The 22,492-nt window shown below is 42.9% G+C and overlaps 1 pseudogene; it reads left to right on the top strand.

Moving 5' to 3' along the window:
- Positions 1–16,973: 16,973 nt before the first annotated feature.
- LOC109678212 (large ribosomal subunit protein uL16-like) lies at positions 16,974–17,612 on the top strand (annotated as a pseudogene).
- Positions 17,613–22,492: the final 4,880 nt, after the last annotated feature.

The following is a 22,492-nucleotide window of genomic DNA, read 5'->3' as shown; positions in this document are numbered from 1 at the left end:
CTGGCTCCAGCTTCTCTATCCAACTACTGCAGAAGCCTCTCTGGAGAGACAGTTTTCAAACTTGGGGTAATCCGGGCTTCCCCCAATCTCCACCACCAGAGTCCTACTCTGCTGGCAGAAGCAGCTGGAAATGAAAGTCATTCGTCCAGCTTTGGAGGCAGAAGACTTGCACAGGTGTAGCCCAGGATTTTCTGGGGTGAATCCTCAAAAGCGGATGGTCAGCCTGCCTAGTGCATCACTTAGCACTTTTGCCTTACAACCTTCCTATATAGGGGAAGTGAAGTGCTCATTTCCTGATGGCCAGGTTCCTTTGAAAATAACTTTATAAAAGAATGTGAATGGAAAGGAGAGAAGGAGAGGCAGGAGAAGAGGAGTACTGGAGAGAGGAGGCCAAGGTGAAGGATCCAGGGTCTGTCAGAGTCACAATACAGGAGCAGGAGTTCTGTCCATTACTGCCCATCCCTACTGGGAGCTAGGATGGAACCTGGCTTGTGTGCTGAGTGCAATGGGAACCTGAGCACCTCAGCAGGCAGACCTTAGGTCATTTTGGATCCCAAGTCCCAATCGCCCAAATCTCTACAAGCTCACAGCTGTCAGGGGCCAGAAAACCAAGAGGTTCTTTCCTTTGCAGTTCACTGGGCTTCTTCCCACCTAGCATGGTGTGAGCAGACAGGTTGGTTTGTGCAGGCAGTGAAACAGAAACTGAAGAGGCTAAGTCTGTACCTGGAGCTTGACATAGATGAAGAGTGTCCTGCTTCTGTAATTGAGGTGGTTGCAGGAAGAGGAGACCTGACACAAGTCACTGTCAGCAAAGTCCCTTGAGCCAGCACAGGTCGGGAAGTGGGAGGATAGTGCTCCTGGTCTACTGAGAGCAGCCTGGCCACCTTCTGACCTGGAGTTCTGTGACCCAGAGAGCACCACTGGGCTTTGGCACACATGGTGCCGAAGACAGACTGGAAAGGAACGCACAGCATCCCACTGACTGGGACAGGTGGGAGGTGAGGACCAGCATGGCAGTGGCTCCACCAGCCCTGGCTCCATTCCTGGTCACCTGGCATAAAGGTAACCCTTTTCTTTCAGTATGGTCTTCTACCTTGACCTAAGGTAGTTTGCATAGTTCTGTGGTGCTCTAGTGGCTAGGACTCAGCACTTTCACTGCTGTTGTGGCTTGGATTTGAGTCCCAGTCAGGGAAGGAAGTCTTCTTGCCACCACAAGCTTGCTCTTCAATTTTGTCCATCTCAAGGTCTAGAAGCAGCACAGACCACATCCGAAATCACAAAATGGCAAAAAGCCTCAGGTAGGATGCAGGTTTTGCTTGGCAGCACAGGCCAAGCTTGTTAAGTTGTGGTGGAGCTGCTGGACTGCAACTCATCAGCACTCACTCCCATTCCGGGTCCATTCATGACAGAAAATTCATGCACAGCCAGAGACATTGGTTCTAATCCCTTCTTAATTAAAACAAACTAACAAATAAAAAACAACAAAACTACTAACCAAAGAACAGACCCTGAACAATGAAAGACAAGAAAGAAAAACAGGTCACACTAAGGGGAGGGCACGAATGGGAGGGGGAGATTAAAAAAAGGAAGTAAAGAAGGTGAATATGGGTGATGTCCTTTCTATACAAGAATGAATATAGAATTTTTAAACCTGTTGAACTCACCCAAAGAAGAAGACTAAGGTAGAAAATAGAAAAATGAAGGTGATGAGCCAATTCAGGATACAACACATAAATACAGGGAAATGTCTTAATGACAGTCTATAGATACCTTAAACAAATGAAACATCTCTCTTTTTTCCCAAAAATGGGAGACAGGATGGTAAAAACAGGTCCTGTCTGGGGGTTGACACCAGTGGGAGGGAGGAGAATCTAAGGAAAAGGAGTAAGAGGGTGAATATTATGGAAATATTACAAACTCATGTGTGAAGATGGAAAAATGACACCTGTTGAAACCTGTTGATGAACTTGTCATGGTTGCAGTGGCACGTCCTCATGCTGGGTCCCTCAAGTTTCATGCTTACTGGAAATTATTCATGTATCAATACTCAGATCAAGTTAGTGAAGACTGCCATCATCCTAGCATGTTCTATATGCTAAGCCCACCTTCTCTCTGCTTGGACAACACCATTCTGACAAGCGTGGTATCATGAACTGACGATTAAGATGATTTATTTCTCTTTTCTTTCTTTTTTTTATTTTTGTGGTACTGGGATTTGAACTCAGGGCCTTCACCTTGAACCACTCCACCAGCCCTATTTTTGTGAAGGGTTTTTCAAGATAAGATCTTGAGAATCTATTTGCCCCTGCTGATTTCCAACTGCAATCCTCCTGATCACTGCCTTCTGAGTAGCTAGGATTACAGGCATGAGACACAGACACCTGGCTATTTTTTCTTCCTGATTGTAACATGAATGAATGTACCCCCCTCAACATTGCTCCCCAGAAGACATAGTCCTAATGTACACCCTTTTCAGTGTAAGTTCATACTTACCTAATACTGAATAATAGTCAATTAAATGAGTAAAAATGGGGGTAGTTGCAATCATATTTTGTGGAAAGTATAAGTTAATACAATGTTTTCTGAACAATGCTGCAATATACACAAAAAACCTTGAGCTGGGTCCTGTTACATTTTTTTCTTAGAACTTTATAGTTTAACTAAAAGCTATTTTTTAAATACATGATATATCAAGTTTATCTCCTTGCCATGACAAACTTGGCAGCTACCAATGTCCTGGTCCTCAGAAATACTGTACTATAAACATGTTGAAGACTCCTCTACTCTTTGTCAGTGACAGGCCCTTGATGTTAAGTGGCATCATCACAATCTATAAAGAAGAGAAAAATGGGCATACAGAAGAAAGAATGGTTAATACTCCCCTGAATGTGAAGAAAGGAAAACCCAGTAATGTTGCCAATAGGAAAAACTAACAGTCCCTCCCACACATTTATAATTGAAATGCTGAAGTGAGAATGGTCAGGAAGGAATCAACGATTAAATTTCCAAAACTCACCAATGAGGTCAACAGACAGTTTATCATCAGAAACTGTTAAGGCTTCAAGTATTTGGAATGACATATTTAATATGCTTAAAGAAAAATAAGACAACTTTCAAGTTTACTGCAAAGACACAGCAGAGATCTTCCCATCAAAGCCACCCAGAGCAGAAGACTGCACTCCCACAAGCCAGGCACACACTTCTGGAGTTCCAGAGGCAGCAGGTACAGGAGTTCCCTGGGTGGCACCCCAGATCCATGCACTATCGGGGACTGTTTCCCTTTTAGGACCCACCAGGGACACAGTGGCCAGCTTGTTCCTGTAATCCTAGGTACTCAGGAAAGAGAGACAAGGAGAGATCCTGTCTTGGTAAAAAAGTCATCACCCACAAACACACACACTCAAAAGTAGTGGTGGAGTGTATCAAGGTGTAGTCCCTGATTTCAAACTCCACTACTGAAAAGAGAAAAGAAAAAGGAAAACCCAAATACAAAAAGAAAAGGGCTGCTGGGTTGGCTTAAGGGGTACAGTGTGTTCCTAGCCCTACCAAAAATATTTAGAATACACAAGGGGATTTTTTTGTTTGGAATAGGACATGCATGACATTAGAATTTTCCAGGTCATTCCATGCAAAGTATTCAAATTCTTTAAAGTGTTAGAGCATTCAACATTCATCCTCATTACCAATCTGTTTTTTTTCCTTCTACCTACCACTGACACCATACATTTACTCTACAGCTAAGCCTGTATCCCTCCCAAAGAACTTGATTCAGCAAGAAAGGAAGAACAAAGATTAAAAAAAATTATCCCATCAGTAGCAACCTTGGATGCCACTGGGGATCCTGGAAACTGAACTTGGGGAGAGGAATATTTGAAGATGCACCCCCAAATCAGAATCCCTCTGTGTGACTGGACTCTAACTTGGAGTGGGGATCAGGTCAAGGCCAGTGCAAGACAAGTTCTGGGAGCCACTAAAACAGGCAACCACCTTCTAGACATCACCAATCCAGACAATTTTGGAAAGCTCTTGAGAATTTCCCCTAACTTTCACCCTGCAAGGCACAGGGAACCAGGCAAGAGTAAGGGGACAGCAGCACTTCACCCCAAAAAGTTTCACTTCCCTGGTAGCTCCAGAGATCAGACTGACGCAAGACTCCACTAGACAGGCACCAAAGCAACCAGGAGGAGTTAGGAGGGCAGCCTGTGCTGACAAGATATCAGCTTCAGAGGAGAACTGGTGGGCCTGACCTGGCCCTTCAGGTAAGGTCAAATAAATACCCAACTGAAATTCCTATCTCAGAAGAGGCAAGGGATGTGTGTGTCCTTTTTCTTTCTTCTTTTTTTCTTTCTTTTTTTTCTGTAGTACTGCAGTTTGAACTCAGAGGCAAGCACTCTAGCACTTGAACCACTCCACCAGCACAAGAGGGGTGTCCTTGAAAGAACAGAGCCTTCCCTTGTTTTCCCAGGAACAGTCCCAAAGTCACTGGCTCTGAGGAGCACCAGGCCAGTGAAAATACTGAATCATAGCTACAACCAGGGATCTGTGTGATGTTTCTTTGGCCATTTTAGAACCAAGAAGACTGCAGGCAATGAGATCAAGTACCTGGCTTTGCCTGAGGAACCCTGGCTGGTGACAGCCACTGGCTGGCTGGTCACATCTCCCTCCCACTTGATCTAGTCTGGCCCATGCTTTGGGTTCCTTTCTAATCTGGTTGTAGCACCCTGGGCCAGAGCCAAGTCTGCCTTTTCTGACTTTGGGTTCCAGGTTGGGAAGGTAGCCACCGGCCAAGAGCAGAGTCCTCCTTCCTGTTTCTCCACCTGTGAACTGGCTCATGGATCCCAGCTGACAGTGACCCACTTTGGGGCTCCTCTTCATCCCTGACCATCTCAAATATTAGAACGTGACAGTATTATTCTATTACTAGAACGCAACTGCATTTGGAACTTCTTTCGTGATGGCTGAGCTGGGAAGTGCCCACCGCCTTCAGATTCAAAAAACGCCACTCCTGAGGGGCCCCAGTTCTGGTTCTGCCACCCAGGACCTGCTCTGCTTGGGGTCCCTGCCCCTGACAGGGCTCCAGCTCCAGCACCCAGTGCATGTGTGTGCTGTGCTGCTCCGCCGGGAACCATGCAGAGGAGTGTGAGTGCCGCACCCATGAGTTGCAGAATGCAACCCCAAGGCCTTTGGGTGTAGGTGATCAGTGTCTGGGCTCCTGAAAAACAGTGTCACCCCCAGTCCATGTAGAACCATAGCACCTCCCTTCTTTCCCTGCTCCACAACACGCACCCACTCAATCCATCTGGTTGCGCTTTCAGGAGCTCCTTCTTCTCAGTGCCTGCTGGTGTCCTGGCAAGTCAGTGTCTTGGTGGCATCCTGTTGCTCTTGCTTTCTCTGTTAAACTCAGTTGAAGCCCGAGAGTTTAATCTGTCCTTGGTTTTGGACAGTACTATAGCAAAGGCGATGATCTGACATTTCTGTTTTTAAGGGTGTGATGAAAATAAGCCACTGAACATGTTGTGAGAAGCTATGAGAGCAGTGCTGATGGGATTTCAAGCCTCTTTAGGCTCACGTTAGGAAACAAGAGTCTCAGTCAAGGTCTGACCTCAAAAAAGCAAGAAATGGGCGAAGAAAATAGTTCGCCAGACGCTATCCCTAAAAAAATTCATAACAAAAAATTGCAGGTGAAGTGGCTCAAGGTAAAGGCCCTGAGTTCAAGTCCCACTATGGCAAACAAACAAAAACCAAATGGAGGAACATAATCAAACTATGAGCAGCAATCTATTGTCGTCAAAGCAGAAAAACATTAGAGAAAACCAAAGAAGCAAAAACTTCGAAGACTTGGAGAACAAAGAACAGAAGACACAAATTGCAGGAACCAGAAATGAAACAGTGTACAGTCCCACAGTCTTCCCAATATCAAGAAGATAATAAGGAAAAGTACAAATAGCAATATACACATAAATTCAACAATCCAGATGAGCTGGACCAGTTGCTTCTAAGTAGAAAAACAAATCACAGCTCACCTTTTACAAAGCAGACCTTTTGATCTTACAACTGAAAGGGGAAGTTTGAGTCCTTTTTAAAAAAAAAATCCATGAAAATAACCTCCAGCTGGTTTCACTGGAGAAATTCTGCAACTATTTAAGGAAGAATTTACACTGATTCTACAATCTATTCCAGGAAATCGGGGAGGTGGTAACACTTCTCAGCTGTTTCTCTGAAGCTATGATTGCCATGATTCCAAAACCAGGCAACAAAAATAGAATAAATAATAAAACTACAGACAAAATAGGTTTCATGAGTATTGATGAAAAAAATCATAAGCAAAGGTTAGCGAATAGATTTCAGCAACCTATGAAAGGAAATGTAAACTATGAACAACTGGGTGTTATCTCAGGATACAAGTGTGTTTTCAAAATTTGGAAAGAGTCTCCCGAAAGACAATGACATGAATTAGTCTATTGATGAAGAAAAAGCATTGACAAAATTCAGTGCCCATTCATGATAAAACTGCTCAGAAAACGGGAAGAGAAAGAAATTTCCACCACTTCCTAAAGAAAGGCTACTAAAAAAAAAAGGTAAACAAAAAACTGCCACAGAAACAAAACCAAAACGTCTTCCACTAACCTTGATAACAAAACAAGGAAGTGCACTCTGAGCACTGCGATTTCCCACGAGCATTCTAAGTGGAGGTATAAGACAAAGAAAAGGAAATAAACGGCCTATGTTGACAAAATGAAATGGGTGTACTTTTTGTTCAGGGCAATGCACATAAAACAAATAGGAAGGGACTCTGAATGTTGGAAAAAAGAAAGCAGAAAGATTGCAGCCCAGAGACCAAAGAAGGCCAGGTGGTGTGTCCCCTGGATTTTCTTTTCCCCCACCTATCTCAGGGTTAGTACTGATGGAATCTGCAATCCAGGAATGTCAAGAGATTCCCAGTTAAAGGGTTCTAATGTGATCCTGCTCTCCATAGTCATAAGACTAAGAAAAAGAAAGTTGAATGAGCTAGAAGACATTTTCACAATGTGGGGAAGAAGGATTGAAAGTTACACCATGTGTCCCTCTGTGGGCTTGAACCACCAACCTTTTGGTTAACAGCTAAAAGAGCTAGCCCATTGTGCCACAAAGGCTCAAAGACTGTTTCTGCTCAGGAAGCACAGGGAGGGTCGGTCACTGCGCCCGACTCCCCCAGAGCCTGCCTGCCAGCCTCCCAGGGTGACTGCTGAGCTGCAAAGCCTTGGATTACCTGGAGACATGGGTGGTGACTGGTACACCTGGCACCTTGGAAACCCATGTGATGGGGCCAAAGTGTGCCCTATGACCTTTACTCACACTGTCCTTTGCCTACTTCAGAAGCTGGCCTCACTCTTCCCGTTCTCTATTCACTGTCGCTCAGTGAATGGACCCAGTGTCCCCCACCAACCTGGCGTAGAGAAGTGTCCCCTGCTATCTGGGATTCTTGCACCATCACCAGGGCTTCCCCATCACAGGGCTCATCCCTGAACTGGACTAATGGGGTAGAAGAAGAATTCTTGGAGTGAAATCTTGTTCAAAGCAATGAATGTGATCCTCAGAAAGCCAAAACAAAAGAAAACAGTAGGAACAGCAAGCAGACCAACAACAGAGGAACAGCAGAAATAGAATTTGGCTGGTTCAAGTGAGACGGTTCTCTTTGAAGACTAGGGAAATATTGATGAAACTTTTGTTTTTCATGACGTGTTTCAGTCATCCTAATACATCCAAATACAAATACATCCTAAAACAAGGGTACCGATAAGTCATTGGTGGTTCAGTAGTAGAATTCTTGCTTCCCACATGGGAGACTTGGGTTTGATTCCTGGCCAATGCAGTCCTGTTTTTCCACCACCACTGCTTTTGAGTTATCAGGCAAATCAGGTCCTTTCCACTTTCTGACTTCTAGAAAAGGCCACCAGACAGAAAATAAATGCAATACACATACTTGATCCCAAGGTTGTTTCCCTGACAACTACTCTTCAGGAGTGTCTGCAAGAGCACACTTGGTGAATCTGTCTCCTCTCTGCTGTTTTGCATATTAGGCTAGAAAACCAATGGTGGCTTTTTCTTCCTCTGGCAGATGCCTAGAAACCAGGTTCCTGTATTCAAGGATTTACTTCCTGGATGTTGTACAAGCCACTGGGCTACTCTCTGTATGTAAAAGAGAACAAGGAAGGAGATTCCCTAAGGAAGAAGAGCTGTGAGCAGGAAACATGGTCAGTGGTGGATTTGATTGTAAAAGTTCCAGAAGGATCGAAACTGTAATGACAATAGACTGTGGTTGAAATATTGAAAAACAATTTAGCAATTGCCAAGTCTATTGACTGATTTTAAAAAAATGTTTATTTGAAAAAATTTTATAGAAATTAGACCTTAGACAAAAATTTTTTAATAAAATTCAAAAACAAACTTTAAATCCCAATTACAAGCTCCTAATTAGGCAGCCAAAACAGCTGCTGGAGTTCTAAAACAGCCAATATTTTCCTTGGTCCCTAGTCTAAGAGTTGATTCCTGAATGCCTAGTTTTTACATAGACCTCATAGAGTTAATTCATTTTCTTTAATACAGCCTTTGCATATTTACAATAACTCATGTAAGCATGTACATTAGAGTACTCTCAGACAGACCTCTTTTCATTGTTTTAAATTTGTAAAATGATAATTTTATTTTATTTATGATTGTATCAGTATGTAATAGTTGTAAGGGGGATCTACATATGTGTTTAAAATGTATCTTAGCTGGATTTACCCCCTCCATCATTCTCCCTGTCCCCCTCTCCCTCCCCTCTTAGAACAATTTCAACAAGTTTCATTCTTCTATTTTCATATATGGATACAAAACATATCCACCATTACATCCTCCTTCCCCCTTTCCTTGTGACCCCTCTCTCTGTAGGCCTCAAAGTGACCATGCAGAGAGGAGTGATATGGCCAAGAGATTCTTTATTGCCAGGTGTGAGAGGGAGTGAGCCAAGAGAGAGAGAGAGAGAGAGAGAAGGGCAGGGGCTTAAATACCCCTCAGTGAGACTTGGCATGATCTGATTGGTTAGGATCTTATGGTTCATGCTGATTGAAGGTTGGGGCAGAAGGGGAATTCAAGCTGGACTTGAGACAGGACTGTGACCCTGGGAATCAGAAACTTAAGGGTGCAGTAAGAACCGAAACCTATCTGCACCATTATTGCCAACACCCCCCACTGATATCCACCACAGGAAAAGATTTATTTTTCCCTCCTGCCCTTCATTTTCTTAACTCAGTGTATATTGATAGTCCAAGGGGGTTTCCCCTTGGTTCTTCAGGTCTGTATATATTGTGGTTTAGAAATTAACTCTGCCCCTCCATTACTCTGTCATTCTCTACCACCATGCTCCCCTAACATTCAGCAGCTCCCTGTACAGTGCATTACATTATATTCACATATAGCTGGGTTGTTTCACTATTTTTCTTTTTTTAACTTATTCTTTAACAATTTCTTCATCTCTCCCACCTCCTGTAGTCCCCTCAGACAGACTCCCTAATACAATTTTGTTCTCTCTGTCACTTACATAGTGACATGAGTATATATGAGTATAGGTACTCATGTATCTATGAGTATATGTATATATGAATATATGTATATTACATATACATGAGTATATGTATGATCATATATGTTTCTATATATACATTTAACTTACAGGTCTATCTTCCACATATAAGAGAAAACATGAGACTTTTGATTCTTTAAGTTTACTTTTAGACATAGACTAATTGCAATCCTCCCTATGGAGTAACAAGATGCCACAGACCTCATGACTGCCCTCCTAAGTGTCATCATGGCAACAGAGATGGCCCATGTGGAGTTGGGCTGCTGGGGGAGGCATGGGGGCCCCTGCCACATGGTAGCATTTCCCCACCCTCTCCGGACTTGTCTGTGACCGCCAGGTTTTTCCAAAGTGTCTTCAGATGGAACATAAAGCCATGTTACACACAACATGCAAACACAGAACAGATAACAAATGGGGAACTTTTCTCATGTTTTGAGCCCACAGAGGCCAAAGGTGGTGGAACAAAATATTAAGGGGCACTCCCAAACTAGAGAGGCTTGTTCTAATTCTTGATAGGCTGGGAAGAAAGGGAAGACAAATGGAAGACTCCTAAATCTACCTAGAACCAATAGTGCAAAAAGGAAAGAAAGTCTGGCGAGTAAAAGGCAGAGGGTGGAACAGCAAAGTCAGCCTGGGAGATTTCCGGAGGAAAGAAATAGGGAGGGAGATTTAATTCCTAATGAAGGAGAGTCAGAACAGGATGCATTGGACCTATGTCCCTATATTTCCTGATCCTGAGAAAAGGACATGAAGGAAGCAGGTCTATTTTTTTTGATGACCCTCCTTACTGATTTCCATAGTGGCTTCCCTAGTTTGCAATCCCACCCCGCATATGTATATGAGTTCCTCTCCCCCCACATACTCATTAGCTGTTGCTTCTTTTCTTGCCATTCTGACTGGGGTGAGATGGAGTCTCATTGTAGTTTTTATTTGCATTTCCATTAGGGCAAAGATGTTGAACATTTCTGCCTGTGCATAATGGAGATATGTGTGCTCATAATTCCAGCACTAGTGAGTCTTAGGAGGTAGGATGGAGAGTTTAAGGATAGCCTGGGTTACATAGGGAGGCCCTATCTGGAATGAACAAAAAAGAAAAGAAAAAAGGAAGAAAGAAAAAGGGAAGTAGAACATTCTGAGGAAAGAGACATTCAAGACCTTGTCTGTCTGTAAAAGAAATACAACAAAATAAAACAAGAAAACAAAAAATGTTACAACAAAGCTGACTTGAAGAAAAAAAAGCCTACATAGTCCATCACTATTCTTGCTGTAGTCATTGAAATAATTGAGACAATATGATTAAACTAGCCTTAGTTTGCAAAAAGAGGACCAAAACATGAGATATCTCTGTGGTTATTGTTTATAAAAATGGAGGCAAATTTACAGAAAATAACATTACATTTCAGTAGGAAAATAAAGGTGCACTGAAGTAAATATAAGATTCTACTTCTGTTTCTGATCTGAAAAGGTTGGATATCTACATCTGCCCTGTTCCTGAAGCCTTACAAGGTGGAGCTGCATAAGCTGATGTAAAGTTAGTGGAGAACCTTTGGGTCTGCCATATGGGACACTCGAGGAGTTGGACAAATGACTCTTCTCAATTAACTGCCAAAGGCCTCCATGACTGAGTCGAAAGTTCATCTTTGCTATGAGCCTTATCTTTTCTTTATTTTAGTCAATTTGGTTTGTGGGAATCTTGGCAAAGTAGCATACTCCAGTCCCTGGCTATAATTCTCTTGAATAACTGTGGAATCTCCCTGGTGTGCTGCATTCTCTCAAGGGCCTTGAATGTGTCTAAGGCCAGCAAGGGTATGCTAGGTGGTCTCTGTAATTAGAACAACAAACAAGCTGCACTGCAAAAGAAATATATCCACAGTGGACATAGTGTGAGGACTCATGAGTTCCTTGCTGAGGAAGGAAAGCAGTCATGATGGTGACAGACGGTGGTGATTATGCCCAAATTTTGGTCAATCTTGCAAAAAGAAGACTTTTTATAGGGGGAAGTGGAGTACTGATGTGTGACTTAAGTGGTAGAGCACATACATAGCAAGTGGGAGGCCCTGAGTTTAAACTGCAGTACTTCTCTACCACCCCTCACCCCAATGCTTTTTCATTGACATGCTGTTAGGCTGAGACAGCCTAGAGCTTTGGTTCCCACATCAGTAAACCAAAGGCCAATGGAAACAGTGAGCAGAACTAGAGCCTTCAACAGTCAGAAAGCAAGTGATCTCTAACTGCGTACTTTCAACTCTAATCAATCACAGGTAATTTCTGTGCTTGGAATACTTTATAACCATTTCCTGTCCTGCACCTCCCAGGAGAGTGCTAACCTACTTGCAGTCTGCCTCATTTATGAACCACTGACTTCTGAAGGAATCTCATTAAAATTTGAATATGTCCAGGCTTATCTTTGCACAATTCAAGGCTACTTGCAGAAGTTTCCTGGTGTACCAGATTACCATTTTGAGATATAATATTGATTATATTTAGACAGGGTCTCTCTATAGCCCAGTCTGACTTCCATCACTGGGTCTTCCTGCCTCCACCTCCCAAATGCTAGAATTCCAGGCATGCACCCCAAGTGGCAAATACTGACTTTCATCTATTATTCATGTAACTGCTAATGTGCATGGATATTTTGTGCACATAAATCTCTGTATTCTAAAGAGTTTAAATACATATTCCTTAGGGCCCAGCAGTAAGTCCTCTTGGTTACCTTTGCATATAGGTTAGTGGTTTTTTTTTAATCCAAGTTTTTCTCTATAATATATAGAGAAATTGGAATGGTATCAGCTTGGCCGACTCTCAGACAACACAGTGTGTCTAAGTGTCAAATCTTTGCCTCTGGCATGGTTTACTTTCCGTGTTTTATATAAACCTCAAACATTGATGACTGATTTTTATTTTAATTCAACAGGTATACATTTGTCATAACCAAATCTCACCAAAGGAAATAAACAATATGTATGCATGTAAAGAAAAAACAAGATTGCTCCCTATTCCTGACAAATTTATGTATCACAGGTAGGCAGTGTAGTGTCATGGGTGCTATGTGGCCCAGGATCCAGAGAGTCCCAAGTCTTGCCCATGAAATCATGGCTGCCTCGGGCTGTGGGAAAGTGTGAAGCCCAAGAAAAGAAAAACAACACCATTATGTGTGGAGATTTCACCTTGAGAAAGGTGAATGGAGGCAGAGAATGTTGCTTCTGATGGAGACTTGAGCTCTTTCCCTGCATTTCCCTTCATTTCTTGAGGTGCAAATGAGATGCCCTGGGTTAATGGTAGAGAGAGGGATGACAAATATGTCCATCCACACCTGTGATGATCTTTCAGTGATTGTTTTCTCTGTGGGTTCCATGGTGTAATGGTGAGCACTCTGAATCCAGTGTTCTGAGTTTAAATCGCAGTGGAACCTTACTGTTTAGCCTTGCAACAAATATATATATATTCCTTTCTCTATATAAAAATTTAATTAATTACTTGGTTTTTTTGCATTTAAATATTTTACTGCCTTAGGTAATACTCTTTTTCTTATATCTGAGCAGTGCAGGGAGTCATACCCTGGCTTTGTGCATGCTAAACTGTCTAACATTGTCTACATTGTCAGCCCTAGAAAACTGTTTAAAGATGTGGGGTTTAGGGTCAGGCATGATGACTTATAAATCTTATAATCCCAGCCATCCCCCAGAGGGGTAAGTGGTATCATCCAGATCCCAGGCCTGCTGGGAAAAATAGTGAAACCCTTCCTGAGAAGTAACCTAAAATCAAAAAAATTTTAAAAAGCTAGTATTGTGGCTCAAGTGGTAAGATGTTTTGTTAAGGCCCTGAGTTCAAACACCAGTGCAGCAAAAAACAAAAAGAAAGAATGAAAGAAAAGGAAAACAAGAAAATGAGAAAGAAAGGATGGATTAAATAAAGAAATGAAGGACAGAAGGAAAGAAAGGAAGGAAGAAAGAAGAAACATCAATTGAAGAAATAGAGGAGAAGAGAGTTTTATTAAGAGTACTTACTAAATCTTCACTGATTCCTTCAAAGAATTTGGTAAAAATTCATTAAGCGATGGTCAGAGGCAGATCCCAAAATGGAGTCTGGTGGCCTTGGAAAAGAGGGAAAAAAATACAGGTTATGGTTGCCTACTTCAAGAACTGTCTCGCAGAACAATCCAACAAAACAGCAGAGCTGATCTTCAAAACTCTTTCATACAACAACTGCCAGCTAGGAATTTAAGTGCCACCACATGCCAATCAGAGCTTGCCACCTTGTAAAAACATCAAAAGTGCCCATGAAATTTCTTTCAAAATAGCTTGAATACATTTCCCTGTCCTAATAAAGCCCCAACATTTCCTTTGTTTCTCAGACAAATCAGCAGACACTCTGGCCTGGAAATCCTATTCTTGGTTATTCTCAGATAAAGGTTCTTTCACTAGAGATTTATCTCTATATGTTTGTTTGACTTTGACATCAGGATTCTGTGTAGCGACTCCACCCAGACCACAGACCTCCCTGGGTCTGGGAATGAGTTCTTTCTCTTCACCATGAATATGGACTGAATCATATCCCCCATCCAAATTTGTATGCTGAAGATCTAGCCCTCAATGAGAGAGGTATATGCAGATAGGGTCTTTGAGGAGTTAGGTTTTATGTGGTCATGATGGTATGGCCTTATGATGGAATTAGGGTCCTGGGCCTGAGTAAGACACTGCACACTTACTTCCCAACCCACCTTGCACAAATTACTAATCAGTGAGCATACAGAAAAAGGAAGCCACTGCTGGAAGAGTGGCTCAAGCTGTGAAGTGCCAGCCAAGCAAGCATGAAACCCTCAATTCAAACCCTAGTACAACAAGAAAAGAAAAAGGCCAGCCACTGACAAGCCAAGAGGACCTAGAATGAAAACAACTCAACTGACACCTTGATCTGTGCCTTCCCAAACTCCAGCAGTTTGAGAAACTGATTTTTTGTCACTTAATCTACTTAGCCTATGGTATTTTGTTAGGGGATACTTGACAGACTAATATATCCCTCCAGGCCTACAGATCATATGTGTTCTCCCCAGATTCTGGGTGCTTCTCAGTCCTTTGTTGAACTCTTTTAATCCAGACCACATATTTATAATTATTCCCTTTGCCAAAGGACTTAAAATGCAACACACACAAAATTGAAATGAAGTTGCAAAATTCCTTAGCCTAGGTATACTTGTGGTATGAGACTCAGGTGTCCTAGGCCAAAAGGGTCCTGGGCAGACACAGGACAAAAACTCACCAGTCCAAGTCCCCAAGCACTGACTGAAAAGGTGAGGGCAAGAGGCAAGCAAGGAGAGGACAGTGTCACTTTCTCTGCAGGCTATAGTTAATTTGGGGGGTTAGCAGGTAAACAAGTGGTGTCTAGGGAGAGGGTGGAAGCAGAGGAGAGGTAGGATGTGGGTTGGAGGAAGAGGTACCATCTGAGATATCCAGGAGAGGGTATGGACTAGGTAGATGAGGTAGCTAATGTGCTCTGTTTAGAGCCTTGCAGTTCAAAAGATCATTTCCCAGAAGAAGGTAGCAAGCAAGGAGCTCATGGGAAATTGAGTTTCCTAGCTGTAAGGGAGAGCCTGAGTGCCAAGTGAAGTGTAAGTACTTGAGAAGCATATGAGGCTTCTGTGTAGCTGTAGGAGGTCAAATCAGACTTACCTGGCAGGAGAGATTGCCTGGTCTGGAATGTGGTTTGCACAGGGTGAGGCCTCACTACATGCTTTGGGTGTTCCAAATTCTTCTGAGTAATTTCTGACAGTTGGGGATGTGTGACACCTGTCCCATGTATATGTGTGTGTGTGTGTGTGTGTGTGTGTGTGTGCATTCGTATGTGCATGAGCATGAGCCATGAGAGGATTAAGCTGTTTAGCTAGGCAGAGCACTGAAGAAGAATGTATGTCAGACCTACAGGTGATTCCAAGGTACTTAATACACATTCTCCCGTCCTAGAGTTCCCATTAAATCTAACTGTTAAATACTTGTCTAGCAAAACTCAGTTGGTGTTATGTTGAACAATGCCTGCTAAGTCAGCTGGTAAGGGATAATATGCTTCAGCTGGATTAAGAGTCTGTTCTGCCCTGGACTTTCTGAGTACAAAGGAGGGAGGTAGTGACATCGATTCCATTTTCCAAATCTCAGCAGTTACCTTCTGTGTTCTAAGCTAAGCCATAACTTGCAGGTCTGAAGTTGTTATGAAATGTAGGTTTAACTTACAGAATTTGTTACAAATCCACCAAAATCCACTTCTTGTCCACCTAGCATGCCTGGCCCACCTAGTGCCTTTTTTGTCTTCTTCTTCCCTTCTTCTTTGTTCCCACTGTGAAATCATGCTTATTTTCAAATTAAGACATAAAATTCAGGCTTGGCAGAGTACTTCTACAATTTCAACACATAGGAGAGCTGAGAGAGACAGCAGGATAGAGAGATGGAGGCCAATCTGGACACCATAGTTCCAGGCCAGCTGTGCTGTCTCCAAAAGCAAAGGAAAGCAAAACAAAAGAAAAGAATGAAGGTAATAGCAAAAGCATACATTCTTCTTTCAGTGAAAATATGCCAACCATTTTCCTAAAAAGTATCGAGTCCTTTGCCTTTGAATGATGCTATTTCCTTTTCCAGCTAAGTCACATGCCACGTTTAATGACCTGCAATTTAAATAAAGATATCAAAGGTTAACCATTATGAGTACATCTTGTGGTAGCCATAGCAGGATGGAAGACAAAAAGAGAAAGATATCATTCAAGATACAATGTTTTCATTGTATGTTTTCATAGCAAAACAAGAAAGAAAAACAACAATTGTAGCCCTCATTTTTACAATTGTCATGGCCATAGGTGGTGTGTACAACTATCTTCCTCACTATAGATTCCATGTTTCTTTTGCCCACAGTCAACAGAGCAGTTCTTCTGTAGGTTTGGGCCCAGCCTGACCATTTAAGTATTGCCCATATTGAATTGTAGTTTCCTCCTGACTTAATCACAAGGTGCAGTGACTAAGCACTGAGGGCTGTCCCAGGGCTTCCCTGCACTTCTCTCATGCTCCTCTTTACCCCTGTTATGTAGTGACCACCTAGTTTCTCCTTACTTGTCTGGATTAATTATCCCCATCAGCAAAGTAACCCCCTTCTTTACCAGCTCATTACTTGTCATGAGGACCCCAAATGATCAGGTAGCAGCCTCAATGGCCATTTTAACGAGGCCATTGTTGCACCTCCTAGTTGAAGTATTCCAAACTTCAGACTTCAGACTTCTAGGTTAGCAGAGCCCAAAGGTAGGGGTAAGAAGTAAATTTTCACTAGCTATCACCAGTGGTTATAGTGGGAGGAGCTACTCTGTGAGCTATCAAGGATTCTGGTGATTGCCATGGGTCGCTGCCCTGCCAAGTGTTACCAGTATTCTAAGAACAAGCCATGCCCTGAGTCTTGCTTCTACTGAGGTGTGCCTGATGCTTAGATCTGCATCTTTGACCTAGGGTGGAAGAAGGCAAAAATGGACTACTCTCCACTGTGGCCATATCATGTCTGATGAATATGAGCAGCTCTCCTCCGAAGCCCTGGAGCTGTCTATATTTGTGTCAAGAAGTACATGGTAAAAAGTGTTGGCAAAGATGGCTTTCATATTAGAGTTTGACTGCACCCTTTCCACATCATTGGAATCAACAAGAAGTCCTGTGCTGGAGCTGACAGGAGCCAGACAGGTATTCGGTGCCATTGGGAAAGTCCCCAGGACACAGTAGCTAGGGTTCACATTAGAGAGGCATTTATGTCCACCTGCACCAAACTGCAGAATAAGAAACATGTGATTGAGGTCTTAGGCAGGACCAAGTTCAAGTTTCCTGACTGCCAGAAGATCCACATATCAAAGATGTAGGGCTTTACCAAGTTAAATGAAGATGAATTTGTGGACATGATAGCTGAGAAGTGGCTCATTCCTGATTGTTGTGGCTTCAAATCTATCCCTGATCGTGGTAGACTGGACACATGGCTAGTCCTGCACTCCTGAGGGCTCCCCACTGTGTGGTCCCCTTCTTAATCATGCTCATCAATAAACCATGCATCCACCTTAAAAACATTTTTTCACCACCTGACTACCAGATCTCAGGAAAACAGCACACTATGTGGTTGTTGACTTAGAGTGTATACCACACCCTATAGGACATTAGCTCTGTCTTTAAGGTGATGTCACCCAGCTGTCATTGAAACTGAGTTATCATTGGGACAGTCCTCCATCCCATCAGGTTACTGCTTCAGGATAAGACCAGTGAGCATATGGTCACTTGCAAATATCAGATGAGTTCTTGGACAGAAGCAATGCTCTATGGGCTTGGCCAGGTGTGCACCCCAGTCCTGACCAGTTTTTCACTCCAGGTGTGCAGGTTCTTACCTCTTCTTCTACAAAAAACCCCTTTGGTGATCTGCTGAAGCCTGTGCAAACTGCCCATCAGTGGTGCTGAGGAGGACCCCAGGATCTGGAGGATGCTAAGCAAGTGTGCTATCACTGAGCTACACTCCTGGTTTGTACAGGCTTTCTATTCCATAGATCATAGAATTAGAAAGGAAATTGATTATCTTTTATGTTTACCCTTTTTATGATTACCTTTTTATGGAAAAAAGACCCAGATTCATGTTTGCACATAGTACAATTTATTAGGGATTTAAGTATTGACACTTGTCTTGAGGATACAAGATGTAGGGTTTCCCCATCCCCAGAAGTAGGCAGAAAGGGTTTATAAGCTAAGCTAGGAAAAGGTGGGCATGGCCTACCAGAACATACTTGGCATTTTTCAAAACAACAACCACAACCAAAAAAGAAAACAAGACAGAAATGGTGAATGTGTGAAGTATCAGTTAAGAAACAGATGTGCAAGGCCCTGAATTCCATCCCTAGTACAATCAACCAAAGATGCTGAACTGACCATCTTAAGGACTTCCTCTTGTAGTGCTTGGAAAGAGTGTTTGGATCACCTGGCAGGCAGAACAGCAGTTATGACCAAAATGGTTGTATTCAGATTAAGCTTGATCCCTCCAACCATAGTATTTGTAGGGACCTGGCATGACCCTAGACTGGGAATAATGGAGTTTGCACAGCTTGTCCATGTAGGAGTTTGCACAGCCTCTTCTACCATAATTTTCCCAGTACCTGGTGTCTTGACCTTTGCTCTCACATCTCCTTGAAGAATACAACCTGCTGTGTCTGCATACCAGCCCCCTAATGCAAAACTAGATGAAGTATAAGAACTGTTAGGAAACTCCCTGATGCCACATTAATCAATACCTTAGATAAGGTGTCCTGTGTGCCTTGATGATTCCAGAACTGAAGTGCTGTAATTAAGTACTCCCTGCATTTCCAGGGCACATGAGTCCCTAGTGGGCATCGCAGGACTTTTGCAGCCCAGGTGGGAAAGGAGCATTTTGGCTCTTCCCAATGCGGGTTCCTAATGCACAAATGCTTAAAAGCCACACTGCAGTTCTGAGTTCTTCTGAAAAAGCAAGCCTGGGGCAGAATGCCCTATTTATTGGGCACCTACTAGGTGCAGGCCAGCTCCAGACAGGCTGCAAGGAGAGAGCAGGCAGGGTCCTGTGGAGTGAGGTGGAGGCCACCTGTGCAGGTACCATGCACAGCTCCACCTAGGGCCCTGGTTCTTCCCACTCAGGAGTCCCCTCCCACCCCACCTGCGTGATTGTGAGCATGAGGGAAGCAGGGCAAGGATGGCAGGTAGGTGACTCCTATAGGAGAAGCTAAGGAGGTCACCTGCACAAGGCAGGCGGCTTTTGAGGCATGAGCAGCAGAGGGAAGCCTTGGATCAAGCCTTGTATGGTCAGAGACCCCTGCTGACTGCTACCCTGCTTAACATCCACACCTGCTCAATAATTGACTTCAGCATCTCCTGTTTTGGTTTCTGCAGTGCACAAGGCTGGACAGGACATGTAAACTTGTTTGCCCTCCAGACAGAGGTTGAATAGCAGCTTCTGAGGTCAGGAAAATAATTGGTCTCCTAGATCTTTGTGTGTCTGTGGCACAATCGGTAAGCGCATTTAGCTGCTAATGGAAAAGTTGGTGGTTCACATCCACCTGGGACAGGGTTTTCTGTGTATATATTAATATAAAAAATGTATACAATTGAAGTTTCTGGCCACTTAGAAACATCTCCCACCATCAGTCTCCATTCATGATGTAACAGGTAAAAAAGCAGTTGACCCTAAGGTTGCCATCCAACCATGTAGTGGCCAGAGCTTTGATGGAGGAGTGCTGATACCTGATAGTTCTGGCAGAGATCTCTCAAGAAGATGGGGAGGTGCATGAGGAAGAATAGAAGTTGTTTTAAATAGTTATTCAGAGAAGGTCCTCATCCATTGTCATGGAATTGCCTGATCAAGGTATTTCTACATTTCTAATTGTGTTAATTCATGCTAGTTTATCCCATCCTCCAAGTTATATCTAGTAATATTTTCCAGTCTAGGGAGAAAACTTATCTTGGCTACACCACATGGTATTTAATAACAGCACAAACTCATCTCTTTTTTTTCCACATATTTTGAGCTTACTTTGCAATCTTGGTTCTCCTGACTCTGCCTCCCAGTTGCTGGAATTATATCACCTAAGCCATGATGTTCTCCTATTAAAAGTAAAAAATGGCACTGGGAAGGCTGAGGCAGGAGGATCATGAGTTCCATGAAAATCTGAGCTAGATAGTAACACCCTATTAAAATTTTGTTCCTAGGAATGCCAACATGAAAGTTAATGTTTGACCATGATGAAGAAAAAAATAAAAATAAAAGCCATTTTGCAGTCATATCTGAAGCAAAATAAAACACTGTCAAAATCACAAATTAATCAAACATCCCATTCTTAAAGACAAGCAACCACTTTTCCTTCTGTACTGTCTCCAAGCCTACTCTGTTTTCCACCTTCAAGATAAAATTCTGATTTCAATGGTGGAATTGGCCCTGAAGCTTTCCAAATGGTGTGTGCTGACTTCTAGTTGCAATGGCCCTTGAAAGCCAACTGGAGAGCAGGTTTGTTCTCAATGGTTGTAGACTGAAAGCATAGACACTGCAAAAAGTTATAAGCCATTCTGATTTGTGATTATTTGCCTTAAGCTGTTCTCTTATCCCTCCTCCAAACAATCTACAAAAGCTTCTTCTTGTTCCCACACTTTTGGAATTTCATGATCTATTTTCCTCTACCATACTGGGCACTCGGTACACACTTTCATTATTAGAATTTATATTTTTTGGGTGTCATTCCAAAGATGGTTGTGCATATGCAAGTATGTAAAAGGACATATATCTTGTAACCAATCTTTTGATACAAACAGTTCCTTGTTTTAAGAATGTTCTTCCATTTGGCATTTTCATCTAACTGTATGTGTTAATGAAGAATTTAATTTCCCCCCATCGAGAAGAGAAGGCAAGTGCCCATCTCCCTTACCAGAGCACTGTTGTGGTATAGGGCTGGGGGAGCTGTGGATTCTAGATGGGCTGGTCTCTCAGAGCTGCACAGCTTTTTCACCTGTGACTTTGTAAGAGCCACAGTGGAGCAGGACTCAGGATGTTCTCCAGGCTGGAATTTTCAGCTGTATTTCTCTTTCTTGATGAATTTGGGGCAAGTGGAGGCAACTTCTGGAATCATTTGTCCCTTTTACCCACGTGGAGACTTAGAAGCTCATGAATCTATTTGCAAGTATGGGAAGATTGAGTAGAAGGAGATCACAGCAAAGCAAAAAAGTGTACCCCACATGGGGCTAAAACCCACAACTCTGAGAAGAAAAGTCCCATGCACGACTGATTGAGCAAGCCAGGTGCTCACAACCAACTTCTCTTTCCATTCTTGTCTACTTTCCTAATAGATAGAGTGACAGCCTAACTGCTAATGTCTCTTGTTAACAAAACTTCAGGATCTCATATATAATGGAGGCAACAGTGACCTTTTAATGATAGCCTTTTCCCATGGGAAACCCCAGACTCCAAGAGGGATGGGGATTGTGTAGGGTAGATAGGTTTGGTGTTCCCTCAATTCCTTCTGGACCACGTCACCCTGAAAGCTGATGAAGGGGGAAGGAGCATGAAGGTACACTGGATTACAGCCCATACAAACTCCATTTAGGAAACCAGCAGCTGCTATAGGATGGACATCACCTGGATGACATTCCAGATGACAAGGACATGTAGTTAATTTCCCAAACCTTTGGCCTCTCACATGCCTCTGCTTATTGTGCTGTCTTGGGAACTCTTCCTGTATCCTCTAGTAGACATAACCCTTCAAGATGGAATCTGCTCACCATGAGGCTTGCAAGGCCTGATAGCCCTTCACAGCAACCAGTGCAGAGGGAATTGCTGTCAGGTCAGAATCTCTGGAGGCACTGAGAATGGGCCAGGTCAGTTACCTGCAGGCACCACTCACCTGGCGCTTCTCAGGCCAGAGTCCTCCCACCTGGGTCATGGCGTGAAAGGTGGACTTCTGCAGTTCTTTGGTGTTGAAGTTTGGAGAAGTGACGTTAATAAGTGAAGGATGAGAAGATTTCTGCTTCATAATGTGGCTGACAGAGGCAGCTAAGAAAACCACTTGCAGTTTTCCTACACAGAGAAAGCCTGTAGGCTGAAACTTCTTGAGAATGAGGATCATAAAGAAAACCTTGACCCCCTTAGGTCACCAATAAAGATGTTGAAATTCAAAGAATAAAAAATTGAAGTGTGAAAGAAGAAACAAACACAAATAACACAACTATTAGCAAATCAGACACCTGTGGCTCATGCCTGTAATCCTACCTACTTAGGAAGGTGAGATAAGGATTGGTGAGACTAGTCTGAGCTAATCTCCAAAATAACCAGAGCAAAGTAGACAGGAGATGTGGTTCAAGCTGTAGAGCACCTGCTTTGCAA

This window comes from Castor canadensis, chromosome 11 (assembly GCF_047511655.1).
Source record: "Castor canadensis chromosome 11, mCasCan1.hap1v2, whole genome shotgun sequence".
Taxonomy (NCBI): Eukaryota; Metazoa; Chordata; class Mammalia; order Rodentia; family Castoridae; genus Castor; species Castor canadensis.
This window is presented reverse-complemented; position numbering and strand designations above follow the sequence as displayed.